The sequence below is a fragment of the Nicotiana tomentosiformis genome, chromosome 8, assembly GCF_000390325.3.
Source record: "Nicotiana tomentosiformis chromosome 8, ASM39032v3, whole genome shotgun sequence".
NCBI classification, from domain to species: domain Eukaryota; kingdom Viridiplantae; phylum Streptophyta; class Magnoliopsida; order Solanales; family Solanaceae; genus Nicotiana; species Nicotiana tomentosiformis.
Window position 1 is genome coordinate 29,374,292 of NC_090819.1, and position 10,192 is coordinate 29,384,483.

At 40.4% G+C, this 10,192-nt stretch overlaps 1 long non-coding RNA gene across 1 annotated transcript; it reads left to right on the forward strand.

The window, feature by feature from the left end:
• The first annotated feature begins 296 nt into the window (after positions 1-296).
• LOC104089439 (uncharacterized) lies at positions 297-1,132 on the forward strand. The gene is made up of 2 exons (XR_011410005.1): positions 297-464; positions 562-1,132. It is a non-coding gene; the product is annotated as an uncharacterized lncRNA (long non-coding RNA).
• Positions 1,133-10,192: the final 9,060 nt, after the last annotated feature.

The window sequence follows — 10,192 nt, forward strand, 5'->3', positions numbered from 1 at the left end:
ATTTTAAAAATTTAGATTTTTCACTATAAAATTATAGAATTGCCGATATTTTTTTAATCAACAACCGTAGTATTGGTCGTTAAAAATAGCAATAATTTGATTTAACCATTGGTATACATAATAAACTTTTAATCATTAACTTTTTCTTGTTAGCAAAAATTTAATCTTGTGGTATTTTGGTAACATAATAAATTTAAAATGAAAATAAATTGACAACAATGTTCTCATGGTTGTTAAAAATATTGTTTTCATTATTGATTAGTTTTTTGTCAACTTTCAGTTTTCATTTATTTCAAAGTTGTACGAAAAGAATAGCGGCATGTTTCCCTCCTTTTCTTTTTTGTGTTCCCAAATCCCTCTTTTTAATGAGTACTGCCGCCTCCCCATTTCTCAATTCTCTCCCATTTCTCTCCCAACTCTTTGTGAAATTCATCTTCCTATCAATCTATGCCTCCTTTGCTTTGGTACAAATCCTCAATCTAAGTTAAGAAATATTAATTATACTTCAAATTTTTTTCTATTGCATCTCTCATACGGAATATCTTTTTCTTTCAATTGTAGGGCAATAAAAATTTGGGTTTCTCCAGATGATATATTACGTGTACGTATTTGTGGGTTCTTACTGATTTAATTCTATTGTAGAGGTATGAAGAAATTTGTCTATTATTCTTTAATTTTTGAGAGGTTAAGTAATCTTAATTTTATATCTCTGTCTTTATTGTTGTGGTTATTTGCAGTCAAAGAAGAATTAATATTTACTGTCTAACTTTGACCAAGTATCTTTGTACCGGCCAGGACTAGTTTGTCATTCTATTATTTTCTTTACAAATTAAAATATGATATGACTAATGTCTGAAAATATATTTTTTGCTAAATTATGTTATCAAATTTACTAAAAAAAATTTTCCCCAGGTACATGAAAGTTTAAATTTATTCAACAGCAAAGTTACTAGACAAGTGGTTACATTAGCGTTTGAGGAAGCAGCATTTTTTCTTTCTTTCTTAGTTTATTACTAAAATTATTGTATTTCTATTTGACCTCATGTTGTTGAATGAATTTTATTTTATTGTTGTGTTTTATATTAAGGAGTTTGTAATGAGATATTATCTCAATATAGTACTAGTTCTTAATGTCACGATCCAATTTCATCTATAGGTCGTGATGACGCCTAACACTACAGCTAGACAAGCCAACTAATAAGTCAAATGTATATTGGTTAAATTTTTATTCCAAAAAAATAATAAAATATCAACTTCTACCAATATGTGTGTGCCAAGACCTGATGTCGCAAGTGCATGGACATCTAGTAGATTATACAAAACTCCAAATATTGTCTGAAATGAAATAGACAGAATATAAATATAAGAAGAGACACTGGTAGCTGCAGAACGGCTCAGAAAGGCAGCTCACAACTATGCCTCGGGATGACGTGGGTATGTGATGATAGGTCCTCCACTAGTACCTGTCTCAAATCCTGCATAAAAAGTGCAGCAAGTATAGTATGAGTACGTAAACAACGTGTACCCAGTAAGTATCAAGCCTAATCTCGAAGTGATAGAGACGAGATGACCGACTTTGACACTCATTATGGGTCAATAATAATAACTGAAATAAAACTAGGAGATTTAAATCAGCATGATTTACAGAATTTACAATAATTTATTTAATCAGCAGAAATAATCAAATTCCTTCAAATGTAACAATTCTCAATATATTAATTAAATTCTTTCAATTCAAATAATTTCCAATTTATCAATTAAACCTCATTTACGGGAGTAATAATTAATTCTTTAACAAGTAAGAATAATAATTCATTAAATTTTAAGGATTTTTCAATTTATTAATTAGCTTCACAAGCTGAAATAAATTATTAAAATATCGTGTAATTATTATTATTAAGCACGATTTCTGCCGAGGACGTACGGCCCGATCCAGAATGTCGTGTACACTGCCGAGGGACGTGCGGCGCGATCCATAAATGCATCTATCCTGTCGAGGCGTTCGGCCCGCTCCACAAGAAAGGAGGACATTTTCTTATATGCCTCCGGAAGGAGGGTATATTTATTATACGATGAATTTGGGAGGAGAACAATTTCTTTTAACAATTAATTGATTTAAACAAAAATTAAACATATGAAAATTTCATATTTTTCTACTTTTCATAACAATTCACAATACATACATCAATTATTTTAATTAATAAAGAATACAATTCACACAAGTAATTCATGCTTTGAGTCTTAAACTACCCGGACTTTAGCATTAATAGTAGCTACGCACGGACTCTCGTCACCTCGTGCGTACGTAGCCCCCGCAATTAGCAACAATTATTCAATTTAATCCCTATGGGGTAATTTCTCCCTCACAAGATTAGACAAGAGACTTACCTCGTCTTGCACCAATTAATCCACTATAAGGCTTTTTCCACGATTATCCAACTCTGTCTGGCTCGAATCTATCCAAAATAATTCGATACAATCACTAAAAACTATAGGAATCAATTCTATAAGAAAATACTACATTTTAAATAAAAATTCCGAAATAAATTAAAAATTCGTCCGTGGGGCCCACGTTTCGGAATCCGGCAAAAGTTATGAAATTCGATAACCCATTCAATTACGAGTCCAACCATACCAGTTTCACTCAAATCCGACTCCGAATCGATACCGAAATCTCAAAAATTCGTTTCTATGAGATTTCTAAAAATTTCCCAAATTTAAATCTCAAAACACTAATTTATGGTGAAAACAATGATATACTTGTATATGTAGACCAAATCTGAGTTAGAATCACTTACCCCAATGTTTTTCCCTTGAAAATCTGACAAAAGTCGCATCTGCTCAAGTTCGTCAAAAATGGCAAATGGGACGAATGTCCTCTGTTTTTATAACTTACAGCTCTGTCCAGTTCGATCAAGGAGCTCGATCAGGGGAGCTCGATCTCGGGAGCTCGATCTCAGGGAGCTCGATCTCAGGGAGCTGGTCATGGCCTCGATCAGGCCTCGAGCCTGGGACATGGTCATGGCCTCGATCAAGTTCGATCTTGGGTCTTGATCCTGGCCCTCGAGCCTTGCCTTCGATCGTGGCTTCGATACTGAGCCTCGTCCCTGACTTCGACTCAGGCCTCGATCGTGGGCTCGATATCTGGGTTCGATCTGGGGCTCGATCATAGCCCAGAATATACAACAGAAGGGAAAATTGCAGCAGCTTTTTAAGTTCAACTTTTGATCCGTTAACCATCCGAAACTCACCCGAGGCCCTCGGGACCTCAACCAAATATACCAACAAGTCCTAAAACATTATACGAACTTAGTCGAACCTCTAAATCATATCAAACAACGCTAAAACTACGAATCATACCCCAATTCAAGCTTAATGAAACTAAGAGTTTTCAACTTCTATATTCGATGTCGGAACCTATCAAATCAACTCCGATTGACCTCAAATTTTACACACAAGTCATCAATTACATAATGGAGCTATGAAAATTTTCGGAACTGGATTCCGACTCCGGTATCAAAAAGTCAACTCATCGGTTAAACTTCCAAACTTAAATTCTTATTTTTAGCCATTTCAAGCCTAATTTAACTATGGACTTCCAAATAAAATTTCGAACACGCTCCTAAGTCCAAAATCACCATACAGAGCTTTTGGAATCATCAAAATTCTATTTCGGGGTCATTTTCTCAAAATGTTGACCGAAGTCAAACTTAGCACTTTAAGGCCAACTTAAGGAACCAAGTGTTTCGGTTTCACCCCAAACACTTCCAAATCCCGAACCAACCATCTCCGTAAGTCATAAATCATTACAAGCACCTACGGGAAGTTTTATTTTAGGGAACAGGGTTCTAAAAGTTAAAATGATCGGTTAGGTCATTACATTCTCCACCTCTTAAACAAACGTTCGTCCTCGAACGAGTTTAGAATTATACCTGGAGTGTTGAATAAGTGTGGATATCTGCTCCGCATGTCTTCCTCGGCCTCCCAAGTCGCTTCCTCGACTGGTTGGCCCCTCCACTGGACTTTTACTGCAGAAATCCTCTTGGACCTCAACTGGCGAACCTGTTTATCAACAATGGCAATTGGCTCCTTTTCATAACCCAAGCTATTATCTAGTTGAACTGTGCTGAAATCTAACACATGTGATAGGTCGGCATGATACTTTCGGAGCATAGATACGTGAAAAACCGGATGAACTCCCGATAGGCTGGGAGGCAATGCAAGCTCATAAGCAACCTCCCCAACTCGTTTCAACACCTCAAATGGGCCTATATACCTTGGGCTCAACTTGCCCTTCTTCCCGAATCTCAAAATTCCCTTCATCGACGAAACCTTCTAGAGAACTTTTTCACCTACCATAAATGATATATCACGCGCTTTCTGATCCGCGTAACTCTTTTGTCTGGACTGTGCTGTACAAAGTCGCTCTTGAATCAACTTTACCTTTTCCAAGGCATCCCTTACCAAATCAGTACCATATAACTTAGCCTCACCTGGCTCAAACCATCCGATAGGTGAACGACATCGCCGACCATATAAAGCCTCAAATGGAGCCATCTCGATGCTGGATTGGTAACTGTTATTATAAGCAAACTCGGCCAAAGGCAGGAAACGATCCCACTGACCTCCAAAGTCGATCACACATGCCCTGAGCATATCCTCCAAAATCTGAATTGTCCTCTCTGACTGTCCATCGGTCTGCGGATGAAAGGCTGTGCTGAGCTCTACACAGGTCCCCAACTCACTCTGTACTGCTCTCCAGAAATGTGAAGTAAACTGAGGGCCTCTATCTGATATGATGAAAATTGGCACATCGTGCAACCGAACTATCTCCTGAATATAAATCTGGGCTAACCTCTCTGAAGTATACGTAGTCACAACAGGAATAAAATGTGCAGACTTAGTCAACCTGTCAACAATCACCCAAACTGCATCAAACTTTCTCAAGGTCCGCGGCAACCCAACTACAAAGTCCATAGTAATTTGTTCCCATTTCCACTCTGGTATAGTCATCTGCTAAAGTAGGCCACCTGGCCTCTGATGCTCATATTTAACTTGCTGGCAATTTAGACACCTAGATACATACTCAACTATGTTCTTTTTCATTCGTCGCCACCAATAATGTTGCCTCAAGTCACGATACATCTTAGTAGCACCTGGATGAATAGAATACCGAGAACTGTGTGCCTCTTCCAGGATCTTTTTCCTCAGTCCATCCACATTAGGAACACATAGACGATCCTGGAGTCGCAGAACACCATCCGCTCTAATAGTAACTTCCTTGGCATCACCTCGTAGTACCGTTTCACGAAGAACCATCAAGTATGGGTCATCATACTGGCGAGCCTTGATTTGCTCAAATAGTGAAGATTGGGCCACCACACATGCAAGAACTCGGCTAGGCTCTGAAATATCCAGCCTCACAAGTTTGTTAGCTAAGGATTGAATATCTGAGGCTAATGGCCTTTCCTCTGCTGAAATGAAAGCCAAACTACCCATACTCTCCGCCTTCCTGCTCAAGGCATCTGCAACCATATTTGCTTTGCCCGGATGATATAAGATAGTAATATCATAATCTTTTAGTAACTCCAGCCATTTGCGCTGCCTCAAATTTAGATCCCTCTGCTTGAACAAATGCTGCAAACTGTGATGATCAGTGTAAACTTCACAAGACACCCCATAAAGATAATGCCTCCAAATCTTTAGAGCGTGAACAATCGCAGCTAACTCCAAATCATGTACTGGATAATTCTTCTCGTAGGGCTTCAGCTGACGTGAAGCATATGCAATAACTCGCCTTTCCTGCATCAATACACAACCCAAGCCAACGCGTGACGCGTCGCAATACACTGTATATATTCCCGAACCAGATGGTAACACTAACACGGGTGCTGTAGTTAGTGTTGTCTTGAGCTTCTGAAAGCTTGACTCACAATCATCGGACCATCAGAATTGAACACCCTTCTGGGTTAATTTGGTCAAAGGTGTTGCAATAGATGAAAAACCTTCCACGAACCGACGATAATAACCTGTTAAACCCAGAAAACTCCTGATCTCAGTCGCCGAAGTGGGACGATGCCAATTTTGAACTGCCTCAACCTTTTTGGGATCAACTTTAATACCTTCGCCCGATACAATATGTCCCAAAAATGCAACAGACTCTAGCCAAAACTCACATTTAGAGAACTTAGCATATAACTTTTGTTCCCGCAATGTCTGAAGCACTACTCTCATATGCTGCTCATGTTCCTCCTTACTGCGCGAATAGATTAATATGTCATCAATGAAGACAATGACAAACGAATCAATATATGGCATGAATACCCTATTCATCAGATCCATAAACGCTGCCGGGGCATTAGTTAAACCGAAGGACATCACCAGAAACTCATAATGACCATATCTAGTCCGAAAAGCAGTCTTCGGAACATCCGAATCCCGAATCTTCAACTGATGGTACCCCGACCTCAAGTCGATCTTAGAGAATACCCTAGCACCATGCAACTGGTCAAATAGATCATCAATACGCGACAACGGGTACTTGTTCTTAATAGTGACTTTGTTCAATTGGCGATAATTAATACACATCCGCATTGTTCCATCCTTCTTTTTCACAAAATAATACTGGTGCACCCCAAGGCGATACACTCGGTCTGACAAACCCTTTGGCTAGTAACTCTTCAAGCTGTTCTTTCAATTCTTTCAATTCTTTCGGAGCCATGCGATACGGTGGGATAGATATAGGCTAGGTATCTGAAGCCAAGTCAATACAGAAAATAATATCACGATCAGGTGGCATACCTGGAAGGTTTGACGGAAATACATCGGGGAACTCCCGAACTATAGGCACTGAATCAATAGCCGGAGTCTCTGCAGTAGTATCCCGAACATAGGCTAGATAAGCCAAACAACCCTTCTCAACCATGTGTTGAGCCTTTATAAAAGAAATAACTCGATTAAATGAACTAACATGCGAACCCTTCCACTCCAACTTAGGCAATGCTGGAATAGCCAAGGTAACAGTCTTGGCATGACAATCTAGAATAGCATGATATGGAGATAACCAGTCCATGCCCAAAATAATTTCAAAATCGATCATCTCAAGCAATAGGAGATCTGCTCTAGTTTCATAACCACAGAATGTAATAATACAGGACCGGTAGATCTGGTTCACAACAACTGAATCGCCCACAGGAGTGGACACATAAACAGGAGTACTCAAGGACTCACGAGAAACACCCAGGAATGGAGCAAATAGAGATGACACATATGAATACGTAGATCCTGGATCAAATAATGCTGAGGCATCTTTGCCACAAACAGAAATAATACCTGTAATCACGACATCTGAGGCCTCTGCATCTGGTCTAGCCGAAAAAGCATAGAACCGAGCTGGAGCGCCAACTGTCTGGCCTCCGCCTGGCTGACCTCCACCTATAGGACGGCCCCTACCCACCTGTCCTCCGCCTCTCGGTGGTCGGACTACTGGTGGAGCAACTGGTCTGGTAAGCATAGGCTGTTGACCCTACTGTACTGGTCTACCTCGAAGCCTGGGGCAAAACCTCCGCATGTGACTAGGATCCCCGCACTCGTAACAACTCTTTAGTGCGATGGGTTGCTGACTAAGTGTCTGGTCCTGGGGACCTGAATACCCACGGAAAGAACCCTGAATAGCTGGTAGGCGATAAGAACTCTCTGGTATATCACTGAAATAAGGTCATACTGGAGCACCTCGAGGAGGTGGTGGTGCTGGATATGGGGGTCTGCTGGACTGCCCCTTCACGAACTGACCTTTGTCCCCGGACGGAGCACCTCTGAATTCTCCAGAGTACCTGAACCGCTTATCTCTCATAATCTGCTCTCGGCTCCGCTGACGTACACCCTCAATCCTCCGGGCTATCTCCACAACTCGTTCATAAGAAGTACCCATCTCAACCTCTCGAGCCATAGTGGCCCGAATACCAGTATGTAAACCGGCTACAAACCTTCGCACTCTCTCTGCCTCAGTAGGGAGTATCATTAGTGCATGGCGAGATAATTCAGAAAACCTCGCCTCATAATCAGTCACTGACATCTGACCCTGCTGGAGCTACTCAAACTGAAACCGCAACTCTTCCCTCTAGGAGGGTGGAATATACATGTCCAAGAAGATACGGGTGAACCTGTCCCAAGTCATGGGAGGAGAATCTGCTGGTCTGCCAAGAGCATAAGACTGCCACCATCTACGGGCTCTACCCTCTAGCTGAAAAGTAGCGAAATCAACCCCATGGGTTTCCAATATCCTCATGTTGTACAGTCTATCCTTGCAACGATCAATGAAATCCTGTGGATCCTCATGTCGCTCACCAACGAAGACAGGAGGATGTAGTATAGTCCATCTGTCCAATAGTTTCTGAGGATCGGCGGCTATAGCTAGCCTGGGCTCAGGTGTAGCTGTTGCCACTGGCTGGCCTCCACCCACGGGTAGTGTACCCTGGGTCTGATATACAGCAGTTGCCTTTTCATGAGCCTGCGCGGTAGGGGTCTGTGCTGCCCCGCCCGCCTGAGATGTGGCTGGGTCTGCCGGAAATAAACCAGCCTGAGTCATATTGTCCATGAATCGCAGCATACGACCCATGACATCCTGAAATTCCGGTGCAGATGTGAAGTCCATCGGAGCTGGCTCTGCCACAGGCACCTCACCCTGCTTCTCAATAATGGGATTCTCTGCTGGATTCACTGGCAGCATAACTGGAATAGCCCTGGGACGTCCTTGCCCTCTACCACGGCCTGGAGCCCTCCCTCGGCCTCTAGCAACTGGGGGAGTAGCTCTTCCCTGGTCTGGAATCTCATTAGAGCATGTTCTCACCATCTGTGAGAGAATAAGAGAAGGATATTTAGTACTACATCAATTGCACGATGGAATATGAAAAAAGGTAGTTTCCTAACACCATATAGCCTCTCGAAGATAAGTACAGACGTCTCCGTACCGATCCGCAAGACTCTATTAGGTCTGCTCATAACTTGTGAGACCTACGTGAACCAAGTGCTCTGATACCATGTTGTCACGACCCAATTTTGCCCAACACTACAGCTAGGCAAGCCAACTAATAAGTTAAACGTACATTGGTTAAACTTTTATTCCAAGAAAATAATAAAATATCAACTTCTACCAATATGTGTGTGCCAAGACCCGGTGTCGCAAGTGCATGAGCATCTAGTAGATTATACAAAACTCCAAATATTGTCTGAAATGAAATAGACAGAATATAAATATAAGAAGAGACACTAGTAGCTGCAGAACGGCTCAGAAAGGCAGCTCACCACTATGCCTCGGGATGACGTGGGTATGTGATGATAGGTCCTCCACTAGTACCTGTCTCAGATCCTGCATAAAAAGTGCAGCAAGTGTAGTATGAGTACGTAAACAACGTGTACCCAGTAAGTATCAAGCCTAATCTCGAAGTGATAGAGACAAGATGGCTGACTTTGATACTCATTATTGGTCAATAATAATAACTGAAATAAAACTAGGATATTTAAATCAGCATGATTTACAGAATTTACAATAATTTATCTAATCAGCAGAAATAATCAAATTCCTTCAAATGTAACAATTCTCAATATATTAATTAAATTCTTTCAATTCAAATAATTTCTAATTTATCAATTAAACCTCATTTACGGGAGTAACAATTAATTCCTTAACAAGTAAGAATAATAATTCATTAAATTTTAAGGATTTTTTAATTTATTAATTAGCTTCACAAGCTGAAATAAATTATTAAAGTATCGTGTAATTATTATTATTAAGCACGATTTCTGCCGAGGACGTACGACCCGATCCAGAGTGTCGTGTACACTGCCGAGGGACGTGCGGCGCGATCCATAGATGCATCTATCCTGTCGAGGCGTTCGGCCCGCTCCACAATAAAGTAGGACATTTTCTTATGTGCCTCCGGAAGGAGGGTATATTTATTATAAGATGAATTTGGGAGGAGAATAATTTCTTTTAACAATTAATTGATTTAAACAAAAATTAAGCATATGAAAATTTTATATTTTTCTACTTTTCATAACAATTCACAATATATACATCAATTATTTTAATTAATAAAGAATACAATTCACACAAGTAATTCATGCTTTGAGTCTTAAACTACCCGGATTTTAGCATTAATAGTAGCTACGCACGGACTCTCGTCACCTCGTG